This window comes from Lissotriton helveticus, chromosome 4_2 (genome assembly GCF_964261635.1).
Source record: "Lissotriton helveticus chromosome 4_2, aLisHel1.1, whole genome shotgun sequence".
NCBI lineage: Eukaryota > Metazoa > Chordata > Amphibia > Caudata > Salamandridae > Lissotriton > Lissotriton helveticus.
The window spans coordinates 59,439,660-59,466,166 of record NC_136064.1 but is presented as its reverse complement, the minus strand read 5'-3'; the positions used below and the strand labels follow the sequence as shown (position 1 = coordinate 59,466,166).

The window sequence follows — 26,507 nt, the reverse complement described above, 5'->3', positions numbered from 1 at the left end:
TCGTCCCTACTGCGCACGCGCTCTAGTGTCAGGACTGATCTAGTATTGCACTTATGGGCACTATATTTACGCGCATGCGCATTTGTTGAGGCAGAATTGGCCTACGCACATGTCTAAGTTTAAGGCAGCGAACCAAAGGGCAGCCACAGCACAAGTCGCCGAATTATCCGACGTGTGCTGCAAGTGTCCAAAGGATCGTTCTCGATAGCCCCACTTTGTATGTAAATCCACATGACTCTCTCAGTCCCTAACTAGATATGTGTTATCCTGTTCCTTGTTATAAAAAGTGAATGTTTGTCACAGTCATGTGATACATGGTGTTGTGACACATCTGTTAATCCAAGACTGTTGATACACAGGCTCTGCCTTATTATTATCACACAGAGGATAAATTTGCATCTCTATGAATTTGTTTGCAACTCTATGAGGTTTATCTGTTATGCTCCCCACTAGATTCTTATCATCTCTGACAAAGGAAAGACTGTCCGAAGGTACAGTATACTTCATGTAAAGTTGATATGGTCGGCAGTGTCAGAGGAAGGGAGTAAGGGGCGTAAGGCCCAACACAATACCCCCAGCAATGCTTTGTTCAGATTCTAGATTATTGTCATAAGAGAGGCCATTGTTATATGGTACAGATCCAGGTCAAATCTGTACCCACGGAATGGTGTCGTTCAAGCCCTCTGTATCTGTACGAAGTTTGAAAATCCATCTTTGTAACCTAAGACATTCATGCTCAGTGCCAGCGCCGGAGCATTCATTCACTGGATCAACGTTTTAAGACGTTTCACAACGTGCCAACATCATCACGTGACGGACGTGCAGCCATTTGAATTGGGAAACACAGCATAATAGGAATTACTGTGATTATGATATCTGTCTTTTTTAAGGATTGTTGGGTTTTAGATCTACTCGAATCCTCCCTCAATTGCTTGTTCACTTCACCTTTGGTGCTGGGATCTGTCTGTATTGAGCATTCAGATTTTATTTTTGGATTAATTTAAAGCAAAGGCAGATACTTTGCCAGATACCTTGAGAACCGTGTATTTGTTAACTGTCTGCGATACATTTTAAGAGTATGGCAAATGCAAACAATGGGTGCAACAGCCACCTTTTTATAACTTCCAGAAAAAACCGCAGATGTTATGGAGAAAATGGCTCTGAATTTTTATAAATGATATGGTAGCGATTGATGCCCAAAAATATGATTCAGTTAGATGTACTGCTTTGTTTTTTAATCCTCTCGGTGATGCTGGGCAAGAAGTTTATGATAAGTGTTAGACCTGTCTGCCCTTTGGGTGGTCCCTCCTATTTATTATTTATTTTTATCCCCTTTCTGCCCCTCATATCCCTTAATTTTTATGTCCACTGGATACTTTTGTGGTGTTGACCTGGGGGATAGATGCTCTTTTGCCCTCATAGTTTTTTACCTAAGGCCTAGGTGCCTTTTCTGACTAAAATTCATCCAGACCTACAAAATGGTGGATAACAACTGCCATAACTGCCAAACCTGAGGCTTGACCCATAGGGAAGAATAGGAACCCTCTAGAACCTTCTGGTCCTTTCTGGACCTCCTAGGGTCAGCCTATATAAGGCCAGAACCAGGGCGGCCATTTTGGAGTGAGTTGCTGAGAGGCCAGCTAGGAGTTTAGACCACAGGTCAAGGAGGACAGTGCGCTGAAGGCGGGTTGATGGTCCTTTGGGGCTGCTATCCCCTTCTGTTGATACTGCCCCATGTGTGGATCTGACCCTGTCTAGGTCCTCAATGACTGAAGGCTGCCCCGGGTCCCTCAGAAAATAGGAGCTGCAAGGCGCCCCGATTCCCACCTTTCTCGCCACCCCCAGCGGTGTTTACAGAGCGGCGGGGGGCTGCAGGTGACTACCTCATCATTGCTGAGTGCACATCCCAGCTGCCAGCTCGCCAACTGCCCAGCGTGGAGGTGAGGGGGCTCGAGGAAGTCCCTAAGTGGTGGTGTCATCGGTTCCGCTGCTGCACGGAAAGAAGAGAGCAGTGTTTGCCCTTCGCGCAGGCTCAGCGGTAGCGTGGCCGAGGGGAGTGTCCTAGCTGAGGGAGCGGCCTGTCGTGATCTGCTGGTGGTGAGTGACGGCGTCCCTCTCCCGCGCAGGACCGGAAGCGCAGCCTCTCACAGAAACACCCTCGCAAGTGAGTAGTTCGAGAGAAGACACTACCGGAGGCGCGGCGGTGTCTCTGCACGGCGCAGGTCCCAGTGGTGAGTCAGCCAGTGAGAGGAGCAGCCGGGGAGCCGACAGAGATCTTCCTCCTCCCGGAAATCCGTCGCTCCTGGGCCCTTTTGACTGTAGAAGGCAAGTAGGGTGGGGATTGAATTCTCCAACCGGCTGTGGACCCAGACCCCCCCCCCCACTGACTTCATCAACCAAGTGTGAAGTAAGTAGGAAGAGGGAAGCTGGGCTGGCTTAGGAAGCCTTCGTTCTCTCGAGGAAGAGGGTCCAGTCGAACAGGAGGTGGATAAGGAGGAGAGAGAGAGCCTTTGGAAGGAAACTGACAGTACTATGAACTAAAACAGGCGGAAGGGGAGGTTTATGTGCTCAGGTGCTAGTCAATCCAGACGGGGTCTAATCTAAGGAAGAAGCCACGGAGGATAACCTGAGGGAGGTGCAATCTGCATTCTTTTAGACAGAGGCAAGGGATCTTGGGTAACAGCGCCTTTTCCCTTTATGAGTAGTTTTACCTAAGGAACTTCCCCCTTGAATTGAGGAAGCTTCTCAAGTAAATCAGGGCTTAATCACAGAAGGGTCTTGAGCTGTGAACTGAATTTCAGTTATAAATCGAGTGTGAGGAGAGAGTTGAGGGATTCATATTGTCTTGATATTTGCCTCACCACGTTGACAACTGTTGAAATTTCCCTTCAAGTCATCTATGTCAAAGTGAGCCTAGAATTATTGATCTGCTAGATAAAAACGTATTGAGTTGATAAAGAAACTTTTACTCGTGGAAACCAAAGGTTACCTGAATTTACATAGTGAACAGCTGGTGCTCACCGAGAGTCTTTGTATTGAATTCTTTTGCTTGTAAATCGAGTAGTAATGATTTTTCTTCTGTAAACACTGTCTATTGCTGATTCCTTCTATGCAGAGCTAAATTTATGTACTGTGGTTAAAGACAACTTTTATAAAACAGCTCGTATTTTTCCAAATAGGGTGTAGTGTCCTTATTTTTGAGTGGATGGGTGTTTGGTTACTGATGAGTGTGACGCAAACTTAGCACATGTTCCTTGGAGTTAGGCCTTCCCACTTAGTGCCAAGCTACCTTATGTGACTTGGGATTCCCTAGGTCCAACAATATGAAACTGAGACATGGGATAAATACACAGAATCAGTAGCTCACATAACCAAACAGTACTCTGATGAGCCATCTTGTTATGTTAGAAAAGCACACATTTTTCAAAAGAAAACAGAAAATGGACGAATCAGTGAAATACTATTTAGCTGTACTTGTATCTAAATGCAAATATGGCAGTGATTTCGATGTTTATCTCAGAGATCAGTTTGTGTTTAATTGCACCTCAAAAAGTTTCAAGAACGCATTCTGAGTTGTAAAAATCCCACAATCTCTGAGGTCATGTACATCTCTAAGAGAATAGAGTCATCTCTATATTCCACAAAAGCCATCTCTGAACAAACTAGAGGCAATATAACTGTGTCATGTGTCAATTTATATGATGAGCCCAGTGTATATGATGAGCCCAGTGTATGTGCTTTGTTTAGGAAAACAAGTCTGCTAGACCTCAGGACAATAGAAATTCTAGTAATTGTTTTAGGTGTAGTTCAAGTAATCACATTAGTATCGTATCAATCCTGCATGCACCACAAAGGGAAACATTTAATTTATGTAAGAAAACAGGACATATTCAAGCTGTTTACTGTAGTGTAAAAATGAAAGACAGTCAAATCACATGTGATGAAAAGGATATGTGCAGATGTGTGAGTAATGTGTTAACTTTCGATATAGGAATGGTTCATAGACATAAAAGATGTTCAAACGACCTATTTGTTAACTGGACATAGGTAATGTGGTGTTGAATGTCATGGCCGATTCAGGTTCGCTGATCACTACTTTCAGATGCAATGTTTGAGAAATATTGGTTAAACAGGATACTACAGTCTAAAGACATTAATCCAAAAGCATTCAGGGAGTATGGCATTATTATGAGAGGATACTTTCGAGATATTTTAAAGTTTAAAGGTAGAACATTCTACACAAAACGTTATTGTGTCAGAAAAAGGTAGGGACATCATGAGCTGGCAATGTCAAGGTAAATTGGGCAGGAGACTTAAACCTAGCTCTGATGAACCAGTGGTTTTGGGTGAGATGCCTACATTAAGTGTAAATACTTTCATGGCTGATCCAAACATTGATAAGTTGTTAGATACGTTTTCACAATTCTTTAGTTAAGAGATAAATTCGGTCAAAGATTTTCAACACAGAATTGTTCTAATGCCGGATGCCAGAACTGTGGTGCAAACAGTTAGCCTAGTCCCAATTTCTGTTAGGCAGGAGTTAGTCATTGTTGGACAACATGTACAAACAGAAAATTATTACACCTATACAGTCCTCAGAATGGGTTGCTGCAGCTGTAAACACAAGGAAAGAATCTAGGGAGATTAGGTTATGTGCTGATCTCAGAGCTCTCAATAGAAATAAAGTTGTGAATTGTCATCCTCTCCCACGCAGTCATGACATGTTAGCAAATTTGGGTAATTCTCAATATTTATCGCCAATATATCTGCATATTATCAGGTTCCATTGGCTGAAGAATTGCCTAGTTTGACTACTTTTGTAACTTACCAGTATTCGTGGATGCCTTTTCTTCAGCAATCTAAAGCAAGCATTTTTTAGTGTCTAATGAATACACTTTTTTTGCAATAAAATAGGAATTCAAGCTTTCCAAGATGGCATCTTGATCTATGCTGATGGTGTATAATCTCACAACAAAAGAGTAGAAGAAGTCCTAGGTACACTCATGATTAGTAGTATGACTATCAATAGACAGAAATGCAGTTTTCTAAAACAAAGAGTGTTTTCAAAATAGTAAAAGATCTCTCCAATCCAGACCGCACTAAAAGTAAGATTACTACAACACAGGAGTTATGTGATAAGTTAGCGGTCTTCTTTGTGGAAAAATTAATAACATCAGTGATGGCCTCAGATCAGCTGAGACAGATGAAGTGTAAAACCCTGGCAGCACTTACAAGGGCTCACCACCACAGACTCAGAAGGAGATAGGTTCAGATAGAGAACAACCAGCTAGTCTGGGTCATTTTGATATGCCGTCAGAAGAGCAATTTAATACACTAGCTTTAAGCATCTCCTCAGGCTCCCCAATGGACCAGCTACCCCATAAAATCTGGAAAGAAATAAAGACACTTCTTCCTGCCGCTTCCGCAAATTTGCGAACAGTCTTTAAGCAGCGGATCTGAACCAGTTTGCTGAAAACAAGCAATTGTAACACCCCTGCTGAAGAAAGCCACTCTCGATCCCCTGAATCCTAAAAACTACAGAGCAATCTCACTTCTACCATACCCTGTGAAGATTATAGAGCGTCTTGTCAGTAAATCACTCTCAAAGTTCTTGGAAGACAATAACAAACTAGAGTATGCATAATTCGGTTTCAGGCCAGGACATGGAACGGAAACAGTGCTGGTGACTGTCCTGGACAAACTTCGAATGCGAGCAGACAAAGGACAACAAGTCATACTGATCCTATTAGATCTGTCTGCCGCATTCGACACGGTCAGCCACAAAATCCTCCTGAAGAGACTGAGTGATGTGGGGGTAGAGAGTATGACACTACAGTGGCGTCAATCTTATCTGGCATACAGACAACAGGCAGTGTCAGAATCCAGCAGGGCGTTCCGCAGGGCTCAGCAGTTCGTCCAATTTTGTTTCACATCTACATCAGTCCTCTGATTGCTATTATTAAATCACACAAAGTCAGCTTGGTGAATTATGCAGATGACACCCAGCTCATCTTGTCACTGGAGGGGAACCAAGCAACATCTTTGGATAACTTCTATGCATGTATGCAGGATACTGCACACTGGCTTAAAGAGAATTCTCTTCAATTTTTTTGATAAACAAATTTGTATTGATTTTACCGAGAAAAAATAAAATAAAATAATAAAAACCAGCCAATCACTACAATACCACATTCTCTTCAATTTAATGGAGAGAAACCCGAAATAGTCTGTTGCACCTCTAAGAAAATCCCATGTCCACTTCTGATACATTTTTGGCCATTATCAGCGGACAAGCCACTAACATCCTCCAAAGCGGTATGTAATCTGGGAGTAGTAATTGATGACAGACTGAGCCTAGAATCTCAAGTTAACAAAACAGCCGGAACTAGTCTCCCCCTCATAAGGGCGCTATGGTAGATCCTTTTGATGCTGCCAGACGCAACTAGGGCACAAGTAGTCAGAAGCGTGATCTTGAGTCGGCTTGACTACTGCAATGCCTTGTTGCTGAAGGCCCCTAAGTATCTCATTGAGAGACTGCAGAGATGTCAGACAATGGCGGCTAAGTTAGGCCTCAAGTAACCACCTAGATCATCAGCATCCCTGGCTCATAGTGAACTTCACTAGCTCCCCATGACGCAGAGATTTTGGTTTAAGTCACTGTGTGTTGTCTCTAAGGCCATCAAAGGAATGGGGCCTAAACAATTGCAGCAAAAGTTTAATTGGTATGTCCCCAACAGAAATCTGTGTTCGTCTTCAGCTAAACTATTAACAGTACCAACGTTTAAAAGGACTAAATTGGAAGGTAAAGCCTTCAGCGTGGCCGCCGCCCGAATATGAAATACACTACCTTACCGCCTTAGATAGACAGAAGATCTCTTGCAGTTTAGGAAGAAAGTAAAGACCTGAATTTTTCCCACTGTCACTGCACAATGTTGTTGTTATCAGTTAAGCATTTAAGGCATTTTCCGTGCACGGCTTGTTTAGCGTTCTTAGCACCAGTATGCCTGTTGGGTGATAGTGCACTTTATAAGTCCAAAATACAAATACAAATATAGCACTATTGATCGGGAGGAACTAGCTTGTTCTTAAGCTGCGAGAAATGTAATATGTACATATGGCGCATGCATTTTGATCTCTTTACAGACCATAACCAACTAATTTACATGTTAAATAATAGCTCGTCAAACAAAGCTTCATCCAGGTTGATAAGACTGCTATCACAGTTGCAAGGTTTCTATTTTGATGTTAAGTATATATCTGGAGGAAAGAATATAAGGGCCGACTTTCTTTCAAGGTTGTCTGTGGGCGATGTTCAGGAATAAATGTTGAATCATGAGGATGAAGATGATTGTGTAATGACTGTGGTGGATGCCACAGACACATTTCATATTGATAAGAAAGAGTGGAATGAGAGTTGTGAGAAAGATCAAACATTGTACAGAGTTAAAGAGTTTATTTGTAAAGGATGGCCAGAAAACAACATTTTGACTTCAAAATGAAGAGATTTTCCCAAATTCCTTCTGCACTTCACTTAGTGAATGACATTGTGTTAATACACGATTGTTAAACTCCACCTTATGGTCTGCGCCACAAAACTATTGCAATTGCATTCTAAAGGCATTTAGGTATTTCAGTTACTGTTCGCAGTATAAAAGAGCACTACTCCTGCCTTGGAATTGATTCACAAGTTAGACCATTTGTGGAAAAGTGTAAGGAGTGCTTTTGTTCTGATAAAAATTGGAATGTTAATGTCCCATCCCTTACTCCTATGCCTCGGCCTGAAGGTCCCTGGGTGAAAATTGGTTTAGATTATGCTGGTCCATACAATTTATTGAAAACTGAATCAAAGTATTTGATTGTGGCTGTGATTTCCTATTCAAAGTGGACGTATTTCGCGCTTGTAAAGTCAACTGATACACACAATGTGAAAATATTCTTGCAGAAAATAATGTGCATTGGCGGTGCACCTAAATCTACTGTTACTGATAATGGTAAAATTTTATATCGAATAAGATGCTTGAGTTTTGCAATAAATATGAAATACAACACATCAAGGGTTCCAGTATATAGCCCGGCTTCCAATGGTCTAGGGTCACTTTCTTATGAAAGCATACAGACTGCAATTTCTAGCAGCTTGAATGTAATCGAATATTTAAGTCAAAGTTTGGAGTTACAATATTACACCACACAGTAGTGAACCATTGTACAAAGTACGCAGTAATGGAGAGTCGAGTAAATGGTCTTGTGTAAAGAATGTTGATGTGCATATGGGTGATTGGGTTTTAATTAAAAGGCCGTTCACTGTAAAGAAAGGCAAGTGTACGTATACCAAGTCAGTAAAGGTAGCTAAAGCTTCTAAAACTGCTGTGCTATTACATGATAAAGGCTGGTGGCATAGAGGTTCCATTATGAAAATTAAAGAGAAGCAAGCTCACATTTTATTAAAGAAAAAATGAAAGCTTGTTGATGGTTGAGGATTCCATTTGTCTTGATGTTCGTTCCTCATCTAAGGAGAATGGTGGTGTTGGTTAGAAGGCAGATGGAGTAAAAAAGACACTTTCCGCCATCCCCGCTCAGCATATTGCATTTCCCCTTTGCCACACCGCTGCCAGGGAATGGCTGATGGTCGACCGCTGGAACGACTTTGAGAGTTGTAATCCGGTAGACCGCCATATGTGTGTCACTGCGAGGGCGGCAGTCATAAGACCGCTGCACTCGTAATTAGGCACTTAATTCTCATTATTGGATTGAGAATTATGGGCATTGAAAAATGTATGAGAGGGTGGTCATCTGTGTAAAAATTGGATGGGAGGTATTCCATCATGCATAGAAGGCACTCCGTCTATCAGCTCCTTGTGTTTGCTTTGTTCGCCATAAGTAGGCAGGTCCCTTGCTCACTTTGCCACTGGATTCAAGCTAGCATGGCTGAAGAGGGATGTTTCCCCGAATGCTTGTTTCTGGTTCAGGTATGGCCTGGCTTGGCAGTTCTGGCTGGACTGTTCCCAAGAGGCACAGGGTCAAGACTGATTTGCACTTAGCTGGGTCTGAACTGAGGTGGCAAAGTGAGCTAAAGAACAATGATGGATTCAACCCAGATCTGTGAATGGGGGTGAGTGTCTGAAAAGTTTCAGCACTTCGTCCATCATCTCCTTGTGTTTGGTTCATACAGGTTTTAGAGCCATTGAACACTGTTAGCACTCACGTTAAGCTACCGCACACATCCAACTCCACCGTCTCATGAAACATTTTCTGTTTGGACCACAAAGTTAATTTGACCAAGACTTCCTCTAGGGCATGGATTCATAGAGTTTCACTCTGTTTTCCATCACTTTATGGCTAAGGATATAGTCATGTGTAAATCTAAGTCAGAGCTATTCAAACGTAACTAACTTTGGGTTTAAGAGTAAACATTAGAGCAAAAATGTTGACTTTTTTCTACTTTTTGATGATAACCAAATTAGGCCCTTGATGTCAGTATGGAGCATGCAGGTTCACTCCATTAATGAGGAGGTGAGTAGAAATGGATTTGCAGATGATACTGCATTTGTGGAGATGTAACAGGGAGGGATTAGGCTGAAGATATACTTTAAACACCTCAATACCTGTAAATACCTTAATATTGCTAAAATCTCTCCTCCAGGCCCACTTCTCTTATTCCTGTACTACAGCAATTACAATTATATAGCAAAGAGAGATATTTACGTATCCATGCTAGATGACTAATCGGTCAAAATAATAAACACTTTTTCACACGGGTCAGCACAGAATACCCCATGGAGTGGACCACGGATCCAGTAAACTATCTGGGGATATAGGTACACACAGACCCTGACACAATAATTCGGGAAAACTATGGCCGCGCCACTCTAAAACTTACAGAATCCACAGAAAAGTGGATAAGGCTCCCACTGTCCCTTTTGGATAGAATTGCCATAATAAAGATGATGGTATTGCCCTGCTTTTTTTTTTTTTTTCACAAATATACCCATTGTACTGACCTTACCCTTTTTTTAAACCATCAAAACTCAAATGATGAGATTGGCCTGGGCCGGGAAAAGCCTGAGAGTCAAATGGGAAACGGTTACCAAACCATATGCTGAGGGAGGACTCAACGCTCTGGAGTTGTAAAAATATTACAGGGAGGCCCAGGTGCTGCATGCTCCCTATTAGCTATACAGACCTAGTATCCTCCCTCTTGTATATATTGAAAGAAACGCGGTGGCACCTGACCTAGCCCGCTTTCAAGAATGCTCATGAAAGATACAAAGGGCACCCCGCATGTGTTAGATCTGACGGCATGCACTAGTACTCAAATACAGAAGATGGCCAAGTCGCAACAGATTAAACTTATGTATACACCTAAATGGCCTATCGAATGGTGCGGATGGATGCCTCTGTGAGGGGAGAAGGTGGTTAAGCAAACACTGCATAAACCACCAATTGACCTGTTTCACAGTGGAGAGTTTAAGACATGGGAACATATACAGGAACAAACCCCACAAGTCAGTGCATTAGATGCATTTAATTAACCGAGGCTGTGGCAGGCCATGCACGAGCCATTAGGAGATGAGTTGGCAGAACCCTCGGAGTGGAAAATATTAACATACCTACTACAGTCTACAAGCTTGCAAGGAGGTGTTACGGCATTATGTGCACTGAGTAGAGTGACTCGGGCTATCCCCTTATCAAAAACACAGCAAGACTGGCATGCGGAACTAGGGGTGGAACTCACCGAAGCGCAGTGGGCCAGATGCTGCAGTGACACAAAGACAATTTCACAAAACGGGAGGCATAGACTTATACACTACAAATACTTACAGAGGGTATACTACACACCCGCTGGGTTACATAAATATGGCTTGCTAGACACAGATAGATGCCAGAGATGCAGTATGGCAAATGCAGCATTTATACACTTAGCAAGGGAATGCCCAGGGATACAGTATTTTTGGAAAGCAGTTTATAACACACTTACGCAAATACTGACTACTCCCATCCCAGAGACGCCACTGGTAGCAGTACTGGGATATGACAAAGACATACCGAAAGGGGGACGTAGATTGGCGGCTATATGCATACTATTAGCGAAACGAAGAATCGCTATGAGGTGGATGTGCGGCCCTTTGCCCGAAGGTCACGGATTGGCTGACTGACTTAGCACACAGCTCAACACACACAGATAATTACAATGCCCCCATGCCGGAAAAGTGCAGGCCTAAGGAGATATGGGGTCCATATAAGGAATACATGATAAAAAAAGCTTCGGACAAGGAGGGCATAGCATCACCGGGAACAGCTGGAGGTACTGAAACAGAAGGTAACATACCTGTTGAAATGCAAATGATTGAGAATTCAAATGTACTGTGATACGTCAAAGGTGCAACAATTCAGTAACATTGAAATTATCGCCTGACTGTTAATTGAAAAAGTTATAAATAATGTTTTTTTAAAAACATTTTATTTTTAAAATATTAAACAACTTAAGCATTGTGAGTTTAGAGACGGCTCCCTTAGAAAACTGTCTGAAGAAAGATTGTTTACAGACCTGGCCACATCCATTCTAGCCACATAGGCAATTTATTCATCCTTTTGAGTTCACCAGATAAAGAAATGTGAGGAAAAAGGGATATGAGAAAGACATGGTTCAATGGCTCCATGAAGAGTATACCTGCCTCTCAATCCCAGCTTTACCCCTTGACTGAACTGTATGATCCTGGGTAAATGCTTTTGTCTCCCTTTTATGATGGTGCCTACATGAGATTGAGTGCTGAATAAGGAAATTCACAAGGAATGAGCAGTCTGTAGTGAAGAGCAGGCACATGCCAGAAGGAAACCTGGCATCCGTGTCTGGTTTCAATTATCTTTTACGTTTGAATAGCTTTATTAGCAATGTTGTCAATGCATAAATATATAAGCAATATATAGAAAGAGTTCAAATACAACAATATAATAAAGGAATTGGCTGATATCCGAAAGTAAAGAATAATAATAATAATGGAATTTATATAGAGTGAAAAGAAGGGGGAAGAGGGGGCAGAATAGGGGGAAGAAGGGCGAGGTAAGGGGACGCTAATACTATGGTATAGAGAAATACAACAGAGAAAAACATACTAGATTAAATACTGTACATGAATAAATAGAAAATATTGAATGACTAAATATGTAACTTAGGTTAACAGGGTATATAATAAAGAACAGAGATAAAATCTTTCAATGGGGTTTGAAATTCTCAGACGTTATATGAGAAGTATTTTTTTAAAGAATTAAGTCGAAATAGGTGGTAATGGGCAACCAAAAGAGATTCCTATTTATGATTGGTTTGCATGAAGAGGAGAAAGCAACATAAAGTCTATGGAAATGACAGAGAGTATTCCACCAATGTTGAATGGAAATTTTTGAGAGATTTTTCCAGTGAAAGTTTAAAGTCTCTTTTGATCTTCCTCCATGTGAACATGGTCTTTTTTATCTAATGCTTGCTTTGGCCTTTCAACACATCTCCTTTAACTGGAGAAAATCTCACAAAACTTTCCATTCAACATTGGTTTCAATTATCTTAATACATTGATGAGAAGTGTAGTGTGTTTTTGACAGGAATGTTTTCCATTAGAAGTAACACGAAGGCAAACTATTCATTGTTCTACCTCACATTTAGTGTAACTTAAAATCAGACAGATTTCAATATTGTTGTATAGGAGTCATTGTAGGTGCATTGGCTTATGAATTGTTTTTGCCACAAGGCATTGCTTATTTATGTTTGCAACAGGGCTTTGTTTCTCTGAATTCCTTAGCCCTGAGATAAAAAGATGAGGATATGAAAACTCAACAAGACTCAGGCTTCATGTTTCTCTTTCATCCTCTCTTTTTTTGAAGGGAGCATTTCTCCTATTTATCTGTCTTCCTTTCCTGTTAATAGGACAACCAGCTAGTTCAACATGCCAATAGCCTTACAAAATCATAATATTAGGGTGTGTTCCAGACAGATGGCCTGTCAGCTCGCCTCTCATTAGGTAATGTTGCCAACTGTTTAATATGCCCTTTGCTTTAGTCCCATGCCGATTGACAACCCAAGTTGTAATGAATATCTTGTTTATTGTTATCTCTCATGTTGTTATAAAGATCTGTATATGTGGATTTAAACCTTTCTGAACAATGGTACCATATTTGCACATTAAAACGCCTACTACGGAGAAAGGGCGTGGCTTCACGTGTAAACGGCAAAACCGTTTCTATCGCATACACGTGTTGGCATTTGAACCCCACCCAACATCGCCTATACAAGAAAGCCGGGAACACGAGCCGGCGCTTTTGTTCGTTTGTTCTTCCCTCCTCATCTGACGATCCAGCTTTCCTACTTCTTGAGCCAACTTACCTGATTACAGATTCAGCGGCTCTCCTCTTCAGGGGTTCCTTCCTGCTGCCTTGCTCCGGCTCCGCTTTCCTTCCCCGCTTCTTCCGGTCTTCCTCGTCCGGCTTATCTACTCCTCCCCGTTCCTTCTGGTCCTCGGCAGCCGTCGATCTCGAAGGTACCTTCATCTGTCCTGAATAAAACAAAAGAGAAAGAACGGTAAGTTCATTCCGATTCAAACAAAAACCAAGTAAGTACATTTTCGTAATATTTACAAAGAAGAATCTACGCGCATTGAGATTCAGAACTGTATTCGAGGTTTTTTACTTCAAGACTTTCTACATTTTGTTAAAAAGCCTGTAATTTCCGAAAAAGAACTCGAAGACTTTATATCAGAAAGGTCGCAGATGGGTCAGTTGTCTTACCGAAAAAACAGTGAAGCAATTTGCATATGAAATACTGGACAAACAAGTTTTTGCCCTAGTAGTGTATATTTTGCATAATAACATTTAAAGACATTGTTTGCAGCAAGAAACGTTATTGAAGAATTCTTTTACCACATGATTGGTTATCACGAACACAATAGTAAAGTAAGCAAGGACAATATCATATGTGAACAGGAGTATATAAAACTGTGAATATGCATGTTATATTTGTTCTTTTTTCTTTAAGTTTGTTATAGGAAGCAGAATCGCTATCTCCTGTAAAACCTTACCTGGTGAAATAGGAAATCGCCAGAATAGAGAGGTACAATGTTTATTGTGAATTTGTTCTTTGATGCATAGACAACAGTGAGATTATAGCAGTTAAGTAACATAGGTGTTCATTGTTCCCTGCTGAAGACGTTCCTCGCAAGACAGGCACACGTGCACAAGTGAGAAGTCAAGAGGAGCAGTGTTTCTCTCTTTTGTTATTTTATCCACTTCCCCCTTCCCTTGGACTTCTTTTTCTTTCTGCATTGTTCGTTTGACGGTGCAGTGGGAATAGAGGTTTGAGAGAGGGTGTGAATAATCATCACGTCTTTCTGGCAGAACTACCTGGATGTTCAGGTGAGTGAGGACTTAATACATAAAACAATACCAGCTAGCTTAATTACTACTTGAACTAAAGTCTATTAATATCAGAAAAGGTTGTAACTGGTATTATTGCTATCATGAATATGTTCTGCCAATAGTAGTCATGTATTGCAATGAGGACCTCCCAAAACAGAAAACAAGATGTAGCAGTCTGGGGTAGCAGACCCTGTCTATAACATTCACAATACTTAATATGAAAGAATACACAGAGCTGGAGCTGCCAGTTTTACACACTTGGGTACCTTTTGCCTCCCTCCTTTCAACCAGTAACTGGTTTGGTGCGTCCTGCAGGATGGCATCAGATGATGAATAGTTCCACTGTCTTACATGAATCCAGTGATGTACACAGGTGATGGCGGCTCTCCTTCAAAAATCTGTGGCAAATGGCAAACCTATTAATGAAAGCCATGCAATCTAACATCATTAGATTCTTTTTTTATCTTTAAAGGTTGAACAAATATATCCTTTACTCTTTCTTGCCACATCTGTACACAGGAGACCTGCAATCAAACATCTACCTTACCAGTGACATGTATGGCAAGTTGGAAATGAAAATGCCCTGCCTCGAAACAGAGCACATGAGGCTGGAACTGGTGAGCAGGCTGAAGCCTCTTCAGAGGTCAAAATACCACATGCACAGAGCCAAATCAGGGAGCACTACAAACGTCCTGGTAGTTCAATTTGTTCAGAAGAATCAAGATTGCAAATCCTATAGGATCTTAATTTGTTAAAGGGCCCATCCAATGACAAGAAAAACATGTCCTCTTACCTAAGCTTACCTAATCATAGTCACCAACAATAAGGGTTCAGAATGTCCTGTTTTATGACGCAATCTGGTTACAATGTGAAACCAACTGTGATAACATTCGCTAGATGACCCTTTTAAAGGTTAAAACAGAACTGGATATATGGGGCCTTAGTTATGAGCCTGTGCGTCACATTTACGCCACAGTTGCGTCACTTTTTGTGATGCTGCGGTGGCGTAATAATGCACCACGTTGCGCCAGACTTATGAATTGTCTGGGGGCGGGTGTCCGAAAAGTTTCAGCACTCCGTCCATCATCTCCTTGTGTTTACTCTAGGCAGATGTGTCATTTCGTAAACCTCTGCGCTACATTTTACCTGTGTCAGGTATAATGTATGCAGGGTGGGCGTTTCCTTGCATCAAAGCCTCGTAGAGGTGGCGAATTGAAATTAATAAGAATTCAGTGCGCCACTTCTAGGACGCCATTGCGTCAAAACCTTACGCCTGCCTCTTGGCAGGCGTAAGGGTGACACAGACCCTTTCACATGGAGCTCGCCCCATGTGAAAGATCACATTGCTGGAGTTGCATCTGATTTCAGACACACCCCAGCAACGCAGCACTTTTGCGGATACAGAAACGTCAGTAATACTGACATATCTGTTAATCCTTGTAACATGATGGGCCGAACTGTAAATACGATGCATCCATGGTGCGCACTGAGAAGTGTTGCATCGCTGCTTTGTCGCTGCGATGCAACACTTCCCATAAATGAGGCCCATGGTGTCCCTGTGGAGAAATTTGAGACCTCATGTACAATTAGTCCATTTGTAAAAACTGGTCACAAATTGTGCACCGACTTTTTGCAAGTGGAATAGTATTTCGAGAATTGACTTTATGCAAATAGGTCAGTTCACATAATTCCGAATCGCAGGAGGTCAAAAAACTCCTTACAAAATAATATTTGCGAACGTCACAATTTGTAATACCCATGCAATTGGGCACAATCACAGGAATTGTCTCCTGCAAGCATTAACAGGGCATCATGTCTGTGAATTTGTTTAAATAAAGACATCCTTTTATAATGCAGCTTGTTTTCCTTAAAGGAAACGGGTCTATGTTTAAAACATAAGTTTTCTTTTTGTAAAATGTTATACTGAGAGCTGGCAGTCCCGTGGACCATGGTCAACTCACAAAGAGAAAGTGGTCTAAATGAGACCCCTTCCTCTTTGTTAATCAGTTACCACCTAAGCTTGGGGGGTCAATAACTTTACAATCTTTTACATGGGCAAAACATTGATATATCAGGGTCAGGATGGCTATTTGGAACGGACGCCCAACAATGCAACTTCAAATTAGCAATTTCTAAGCCCATTTCGTAATTTCAAAAAGTACATTTAAAAAAGAATTTTAGCATTCTGAAAACCCTTTTTACATGAGGCACTTGGACTCCAAGAGGAACATTTTTCGAAGGAGAAGGTTTTACCCTTTGCTGCACTTTGCATCATCAAGTCTAGTCAAGTCAGGGATATTTGTATTGCGCACATATCACTCCAAGAGTCTCATGACACTTGCAGACGGCTCTGACAAAGATGTAAGATAGTGACTTAATTTTCAAAAAGGGGTTGGCCTAACGGCTAAGGCGCTCGACCTCGGACCTGGGGATCTGGGTACGAGTCTTGGTAACGACGCCAAAAACCCCCTGTGATTCTGGGCAAATCACTTAATCTCCCCGTGCCTAAAATGAAAGTGTGTCCTCATGTAACGTAACTGGTGCTATGTAAAGCGCTCTGATAACTGATTCGATTCGGTTCTAGTTCGCGCTATATAAAACTCTGCAAAAAAAAAAAGTCTTCAGCTTTTTACGGAAACAACTGTGTTCGGGGGTGGTGCGCAAGTGTAAAGGCATCTTATTCCAAAATATCGGAGCAAGAAAAGAGAAAGATAGACCCCCTTTCCTGGCAGCATGAATTCTATGGGGAGTAAGCAATGCCTCATTGCTGGATTGTGGAAAAGTAAATTTTGCCATGTTCTGTGTCCCTACGCCTCATCCATCATATGTTATGTGTGCATGACCAATATGCATATGTTATTCCCCATGTCCGATTAATGACGCAATTATAGTTGTGTCCACCTCTGGTATGCTAGTTTCCAGTCCTCGTGAATACTACGAATATCAGGCCTATGTAAAGTTACGTTGCCACGTTTCTCAGTATGCACGTTATTCCAGTATAAAGTCCCCGTTTCCAGGCCTCAAAAGGGCCCGGACATCAGATTCAGCTCCTGTCTCCTGAAAAGCCTCGCTAAGGAGCGATACAGCCCCCACCTGTATCCTCGACCCTTCACTTACTTCCTGCCTCGCAGTGCCCGGTGCAGCTTGGCTCTGCCTCTGAGTCTGCCAAAAGTATGTTATAGTTCCAGCTATCAGTTCAGTCCTCCTTCTCTGCATTCCTAAGCTACTGAACTGCATCAATAGTTTCCGTCATTGTCTAGCCTTCTCGTCTCCATGTTAGAGAAATACTGCATTTACTGGTCATTTAATATTCTTCATCACGCACTACCTGTAGAATAATGCATGGTCCAGTCTTAGAATCAAGTTAGCTTTTCCCCTCATGACTTCTAGTTTATATCAACATGTTCCCTAAACATCAGATACCAGATAGGGTTTAGGTACATGTCGCTCCGACCCTCCAGACTCTAGTCTCTGCTCCTAGCACAGAGTTCATAGCCCCCAGCTTCTCCTAGTAATACGTCATTGCCAGTTTACGCGCACCATTAGGTTAGAGGTCCCGGCTCCTTAGGTAGCCCCCTCCTATGTTTCCGCCCCATTCATGACATATTCTGTTACGTTTGCACCACATGTCTATGTATACGCCCAGTTACACCTCTTTTCACTGTTATCTTTCGCGACTGCTACGCGTCACGCCTTCTGCTCCACCCACTGCTACGCCTACTGCAATGTAATACTATGTGTTTGCGCTATGTATATAAGTTGATGTATTGTTATTAAAAGTTAGCGCGCTCATCCCAGACCAAGCCCCAGCAGCTGCTGGGTCATCCTATGCAGGTTGTCCTGATCCTGTCCTTATGCTGTAATAAACCTGCAGAAACTCCTACTACCTCGAATCTTGACTCTTATTTCATTGAGCTATCTGTTATTCATTCATTCATCCAAAAATAGATCCGGTATTATTTATTTATATACCACATAATGGCGCCCGAATAGGGACTTGCCCTTTCCCCACGCGTCGCTGAAGCCACGCCGACCCCCTGACCCTCTGCAGTCGTGACGGAACCATACCGTGCACTGGCAGATATTTCTGCTCCAAGTATCCCTCAGGCCCACGGAGGGGACGGAGGAGGCGGTCCAGCATCCGAACGAGACGGTGGAGGAACGCGGCGAGTCCCGACCAGAGCCCAAGCCGAGAGTCCAAGGTCCGAGGTATCCGGAGGCCCACCTGTAACTGAAGTCCGAAGTTCGTCGTCCGTCGTCCAGTCCAGTCCGAGGCCTTCCGTTCCGTGCTGCCCGGTGAGTACCATTGCTGGGGTAGTATCTAGACAGGACCAATCTAAATTGACTCCTGGTCCGTGGGTTGGTGGTGCCCAGACTCACAAACGAAGTGTTCACCTAGGTGGATACGGGTCTTGATGCGTCCCTTTATGGGACCGGTATGTTCCGTACTGTTACAGCAGTGCATCCAGTAATTCTAGTCTGTTCCGTTCTCGAGAAAATTCTTGTATTTCTGCTCTCAGTATTCCAGGTAATATTCTGTTCAAACTGTTATTTATAATGTTCTTCATGTATTTTAATGTTGTGGTATGAGTGCGACGTGATTTTGTGTTTTCATTGTGTATTGTATTGTGTCCAGATTACAGTTCAGTCATGCCGCTCTTTTCCAAGTTACGTCAGTTAAAAACTAGAAAGGGTTTATTAGAAGAAGCAGTTCCTGTCCCGCCTAGGGACAGTCCAGGTCACTTTATGTATCAGAAACATGGCATAAGCGCCATAATGTATCTAGATTTATGGGTAGAGTATACCAAACAGTTAGAAGAAAAGTATAGATGGCCCGTATCGGGTACATGGGATGCCGAATGTATCATGCGAGTAGAAGAAGCATTATGGAAAAAGAAAGCCAGACAGTCACAGAAAGATGCCATCGAGTTATGGCGTAAGGAAGCTCATAGAAGAACGGAAAAGGAAGTCAGAAAGTCAGAGTTAAGTAGAGAATCCCAGGAACGAGCCCAAGAAAGAGAATTAATCGAGATAGGTGAACAAGTCAAAGCCGAACAGTCAGACAGACAGAGGCATGCCCTCATTAAGGGTATGTATCCTCTTCTTGCCGAGGGCTTGCCAAAAGCGACCCCAGAGACATCCAGTAATTTCCCGCCACCATTAGTTCCGACCAAGCTACGTCACAAACCGACCGCAGCTGATATTTTTATTTCGTCCTATTTGGACGACACAGTCCCCGAATATGCAAATCCTGTTCGCGCTCCGCCAGTCCCTGTAAATCAGGCACTTCCCGCTCTTCCAGACACCGGAGTACCTGCTACGGTACCCCCGGTCCAGCCAGCATTTCAACTTCCCGCTCCGCCACGAAGAATGTCCGTCGATGACTCCAGTTTAGGGGCCGCAGGAGGAGGTCCTCCTCAAACCCCGCCGCCACACAAGCGTTTAACGTTAGCCGAATTACATGCACAAGCATTACAGCGTACGCCTAGGTATCAGTCTGTTGCAGAAATAAGAAAATCCCTTGCCGAATGTTGCTATGATCCAGTCCCAGGCGAGGATAATATGGTTTTATATTCATTCCGCGTAAGAAAGGTGGCCGAGTATCTAGTCACCTTACCGAATATGAAAGAAGATCTAGACAGAATATATCGTTTCATCCGTACAGGGGATGATCCAGAAAGCATTGGCGAGATTATGTCTCAAAGGAAAGCCGAGATCCAGCTCATGATATTAAAGTTCCTGATCAATTGTCTAATAAGAGAACAAGACTACCCGTCTAAAGATTCCGCCGAAATGAGAATCCTGACAAGGTGGAGTGATAATATAGCCGAGGGTAAGCACAAGACCGTCGGTGCCATGGAGAGTATGTACAAGAAAATTCGTAAAGAAATAATAAGGTTACACGACCAGCGTAAAGCAGCACAAGTAAGCGAGAAAGAGAGTATCTCTGATCCTGAAGAGGAAGAAGACGAGAATTCCGCCAGAATAGCGTATGTAGGAAAATCTAGATTTCCAGATCGCCATTTACGTCTAGAACGTAAGTCTACTTTCCATCATCCAGCACCAGAACAAGGTTCTCTAGAACAAGTATTTCAAGCTACCGATCACATTCTGAAATCACGAGTCGGTTACAGTGAATTAAGTACTATGCACGAACAAGAACTAGCTCGATCAGCAGTCCGATGGATTACTGATTCTACCACTTTTCCAGACGAAATAGTGGCACAAATGTTTCTGAAATTGCCCCCAGCCGAGCAACGACTGGTGGGTATGTATATGATTCAGTACCTCATTACTTTGTATGAGGGTCAACACTCTGATCCAGGTCCGTTACATGATATCCTGAACGAGTTACTCCAGTACAAATGGAGAGGTCTAGGTACCGATTTAATTAGTGTCATTCTAGAACAGCGCCACAAATATAGAACGTTTTTGAACCCGCATTTTGTTCATGTCTCGCCCCCAGAAAGTAAATCATTTTACATAGACAGACAGAATCCGTTACGAGAAGTCCACCCAGTCCAAGGGGCGGGTGGCGTAATGCAACGAGTGTTTGTATACACTCCGATTTCAAAGATGGAACTTCTTGAAATGAAGAAATTAATTCCCTGTCATGACAAAGATCCAGCAGGGTTCCATAGAGAATTAAAAGACATGCTCCGTATGGGAGAATACACTTACCCAGACATCATTAAAATGTTAAAGGTCCTGTTACCCGCAGGGGTGTATGAAAAGCTAAAGGAAAAAGAATGGGAGGTGGGAGAGAAAAAGATCGATTGGGCAGCTCTAGAAGCTGAAGACAAGGCACGAGTACCATGTACCGGTCTTGGAGATAAATGTAAAGAATTACCAGAATTACTGATTCAAGTTTTACCCAGATTATTGACAACTAGGAAGGAAGACTGGGATGCAATCTCAGCCTGTAAACAGAAACAAGATGAAGATATTAGTGATTTTTATTCTAGATTTGAAAAATGTTTCAGTATTAATAGTGGTCTCAAGACAAGTAGTGAGTCATACCCTCATCTTTTTGTTACCAAATTAGTCGAGAATTCAAGTCCACAAATTAAAAATCGAGTTTTGAAAGTCGAAAGCACCTGGCAAGCAAATACTCCGTCCCAGATGCTCCAGATGCTCCAGTATCACCAGAATAGAATCAGGGAAGAGCAAGAACACGAGAGAAAACGTATGAAAGACACGAAAATGAAAGTGCTAGTTGCACAATCTGTTCCTCAAGACAGTCAGAAGAGGGGTCCGAATCAAGCCAGTCATCCTGCAGCTCCCGTTAAAGGGAACTGCAATTATTGTAAACAGCCAGGTCATTTTATAAACGAGTGTGCAGTTCTGAAACATAATATAGCTACTGGTAAGACTAAAGAAAGACCACGTCCGCCTAGACAAGAACAAGTTCCACAGATTCTTCAGCCACAGAATGCACCACAGACAGTTACAGCTCCGCAGCCTATTGCTGCAACACAGCACGTTACATCGCAGATGTACCAGTATGCTCAGACAGAGTATCCAGAATATCAGCCATATTCATGAAACAGCCTAGAGAGGGAGGTAGGCTTGCCTCTCATCGAGATACCTGTAGATCAAGAGGGTCCCTATGTTCACAGTCAAGTATTAGGGAAAGACAGAAAGTTTTTGATCGATACAGGGGCAAGTAGGACCACAATTAGTCACGCCGAGGTTCCAGGGGCTCCGCTCTCAGGCTCAAGAAATGTTTCCCTTGGATTTTCAGGAAAGCCAATAGTTAATGAGATATCAAAGCCAGTCACTCTAGAAGTAGGTCCATTGTCCCGCACTACTGATCTGTTACTTACTAAGTCATGTCCAGAAAATCTGTTAGGCATTAAGACACTGAAAGAGTTAGGTGCAGTTATTTGCTGTTCCCCAGAGGGAATACGTCTGTTCCTACGTGACTTTAAGGGTCACTATGTATTACGAGATTTTGATTCCAGATTGTCTAATGTTCCGCAGCACTTATGGGCGCAAGGTCCAACTGATGTAGGTTATATGCAAATCACACCCCATCGTGTGACTCTCAAACCAGGTGTAGTGTTACCCCGAATCAGACAGTACAGGTTGCCACCTGAGGCTGTAGCAGCCTTATCCAAAATTATTGACGAGCTCATGGCTCAAGGAGTAGTTGTAGAAACTGACTCCAATGTATGTAATTCTCCGATCATTCCAGTCATGAAACGTACTGATCCAAATGCACCCCCAGTATATCGATTAGTGATTGATTTACGAGAGCTTAATAAATGTATTATTCCTCAGTACCCAGTTGTTCCAGACATTTCTTCCCTGTTAACAGCCATTGATTCCGAAGCCACGTTTTTCACTGTCATTGACCTCAAGAATGCATTTTTTAGTGTTCCAATTCATCCAGACAGCCAGTTTCTTTTCGGATTTTGTTTAAATGGAAGGAGCTATATGTTTACACGCGCTCCTCAAGGTTTCACAGAAAGCCCTAGTATTTACAGTCAAGCACTCAAGAGACAACTAGACAACATTCACATGCCAACTGACACTGCCCTACTCCAGTATGTCGATGATCTACTGATCACAGCCCGTTCTGAACGTGACTGCGAGCGAGCATCACTTACAGTTTTGTATTTTCTAGCCGAGATGGGGCACAAGGTGTCACCTTCGAAGCTTCAATTCTGTGTCCAGCAAGTGGTATACTTAGGACACTTGCTGTCCAAGAGGGGTAGGCAGTTGACACCAGACCGTATCCAGTTAATAGCGAGTCTTCCCCAGCCCAGAACCCAGAAGGAGGTACGTGCCTTTATCGGCCTTACTTCTTATTGTAGACAATGGATTCCCCAGTATGCATTTCTAGCCAAGCCACTGATACAGTTAACGACACAGGAGGCAGCCGTATCGACTGTCCTCCCTTGGACATCTGAACATACACTTAGTTTCAACGAGTTAAAGAAAGCTTTATGTCAAGCTCCAGTTCTAGCTACACCGAACTACAGTAAGCCTTTTACACTTTTCGTTACTGAACGCGAAGGTACAGCATTATCTGTTCTCACACAAGATCAAGCAGGACAATCCAAGCCCTGTGCTTATTTTTCGAGCACATTAGATCCAGTCGCCCAGGCGTTGCCTGCGTGCCTCAAGTCAGTTGCAGCCACAGCACTAGCAATCAGACAAAGTGATTCCATAGTTTTAGGGCATTCCCTGACAGTACAAGTTCCACATTCAGTAGAAGTTCTTTTAAACCGAACACAAACACAGCACTTGACAATTGCACGTTTAACAGGTTATGAATTGACACTGTTCCAGCCACACATAGAAATCAGACGCTGCAACGTCCTGAATCCTGCTACACTGTTACCATCAGTTAATTCAAATCCAGACCCACATGACTGTGTGGAAGTAGTTAATATTACGACAAAGCCAAGACAAGACCTGACAGACATTCCGTTACCAGATCCTGACCTGACACTTTATGTGGATGGTTCATGTATGAGAACTAGTACAGGAGAACTAGTCGCAGCATATGCAGTAACTACTGACACCGAAGTTATTGAAACACACCGTATTGATACCCTGTCCGCTCAAGCAGCAGAGCTAGTCGCTCTGACACAAGCCTGTATACATGCCAAGAACCTGAAAGTTAATGTTTACACAGATTCACGTTACGCATTCGGAGTTGTACACGACTTCGGAGTGCTCTGGCAGGAGAGAGGTTTCATGACTTCTCATGGAACCAAGATTCAGCATGGTCTCCTTATTCAAGCCCTGTTAGATGCCATACATTTACCGACATCCATTGCTATCATGAAATGCAAAGCACATACGAAAGTTACAGACATTATTTCCCAAGGTAATGATCTAGCAGACCGCACAGCCAAGCTTACAGCACAGACTCCAGACATTCCAGTTAATCAGACACATACTCCAGATCCGATTACATGCATGACAGTTAAGGACCCTACACAAGACGTCATAGATATACAGTTACATGCTACCCCCGATGAAATCAAGAAATGGTCTGAACAAGGAGGGGTCCAGACAGATCAAGGATGGTTAACGAAGGGTAGAGCCACATGGTTTCTCCCCGACTCTATGGTTCAAGTCATTATCAATACCGCACATAGTCCAGCACATTTAGGAGAAAAAGCTATGTTAGACAGTATCCAGAACATATGGTTCAACAAGCATTTACGAGCTGCAGCCAAACAGAAAGTCCGTACCTGTATGATATGTTGTCAGTTTAATCCAGGTAAAAGTGTCCCGGTGGAACAAGGTGGTTTCCAGCCCCCTGACCACCCTTTTGAGGTCCTCCAGATGGATTATATTCAGATGGAGCGATGTCGAGGTTTCAAGTATGTCCTTGTAGTAGTATGCGCTTTGTCCAGGTGGACAGAAGCATATCCAGTCCCAGATTACACAGCCGCGACCACTGCCAAGCAGTTGGTTCGTGAATTTTTCCCTAGATATGAACTCCCTAGAGTCGTATATTCTGATAACGGTCAGCCATTCTCCTCAGAGTTAATGAAGCATGTTTCCCTGTTGTTAGGGTACCAGTGGAAGTTCCATTGTGTACGCCATCCTGAAGCAGCCGGTCTCGTAGAGAGACATAATCAGACTCTGAAAATCCGCATTGCCAAAGTTTGTAAAGAAAAAGGTGTGGACTGGTTAGTAGCTCTGCCAGTCGCTTTGTTTTATATGCGCATGGTCGCACATTCCAGATCAGGTCTGTCCCCGTATGAGGTCGTATTCGGCCGCCCCCCTAACATGTGGGGTACTCCTAGACCCCGAAGTATTACTGATGTTTCATGTAATATGCTGACAGATTACCTAGCTTCCTTGATGTCTGCCCTCAACTCATGTCGTTCACAGGTTGCTGCCGCCTTTCCAGACAATACCGAGGTGGCACCACATGAAATCGTTCCAGGCTCCCTAGTGATGGTCCGGAATTTCGACAGATCAAGTCCGCTGGAACCACGTTGGAAGGAGCCACGTCAGGTCCTCTTGACCACCCGTACTGCCGTCAAGTTGGAAGGCAGAAAAGGATGGGTCCATCTTTCTCATATTAAACTTTTTAAAGGATTGAAACCGGTTTCTAAAAACATTTCCAAGGATTCCCAAGATTCTAAAGACTGCCAAAACATTGTTTTAAAGGACTGTCCCGCACAAGACATTATTACAACCCCTCCCTTGTTAGAGAAAACTCCGCAACAGGAGTATAAGTTAAAGCTCAGGTCTAGCAAAATAAGTCAGTCAGTTTGATTGTATAAGTCCTCCCCTAGGTGAAACGGTTAGACTGTTTCTGACATGTATAAAATAGACCCCCATAGTGAGAGAGTCAGTAATAACTCAATTCAATGTATCGTTTTTCTGAGTTTCGTATTATTCATCAGCATTTTGATTTCCTGCACCAGCTATGCATTCTATTTGTATTTTCCAGTTCCTCATGTAAATATGTCTGCTAATGCTACAGTAGAGCACACGTTTAGTGATCTGCCTCCTCACGAATATTCATACCGCCTCGCTATGCGCAACAACACATTTATCCGTATGTTACATTATTCACACCAGACCAGCAATGCCACTAATTGTTGGGTGTGTGGTCGACTCCCCCCTTTCCAGACGCCGAAGGGAGTTCTGCCACTCTTTCCTTATCCATTCTCACACAATGGTTCGTGTGGAGCATGGTCCACGTTAACGTCATCCTCAACAGATATGTCTTTTCTTAACAGTACATGTTTTCCAGACAAGCAAGGTCTTCCCCACAGAACAGGTTTAGATCTAGAAAATGAAGTTTATAATTTAGGTAATTATTCGTCGAATTTCATGGTCCTGAATGTTCAGTCTGATACTACTCCAGACTTACCTGCTATTTCAGTATTACCTGTCAAAGGCGAATTATGTGTCCGTAGTTATGGTTCCATACATGTAGGTCATAGTGACTGTACTACTGTTATCCAGTATAGTGACAGTGGGAAATCTGTTTTCAAAGCCTCACGTCATTCTTATTTTATTTGTGGTCAGACCGCATATGTCCGTCTGCCCCTCGATTGGGAGGGAACCTGTTACATTGCTTTCCTACTGCCACCTGTTTTCCTAGCCCCATCTGATTATCACAGAAA

The 26,507-nt window shown here is 42.8% G+C and overlaps 1 long non-coding RNA gene across 2 annotated transcripts in view; it reads right to left on the bottom strand.

Annotated features, from left to right (window-relative positions):
- Nucleotides 1–13,530, bottom strand: part of LOC144752039 (uncharacterized) — a 54,417-nt gene extending 40,887 nt beyond the window's left edge. For both annotated transcript variants that reach the window (XR_013594013.1, XR_013594012.1), the window contains exon 1: nt 13,370–13,530. This is a non-coding gene — a long non-coding RNA (uncharacterized LOC144752039). The remainder of the gene's footprint in view (nt 1–13,369) is intronic.
- Nucleotides 13,531–26,507: the final 12,977 nt, after the last annotated feature.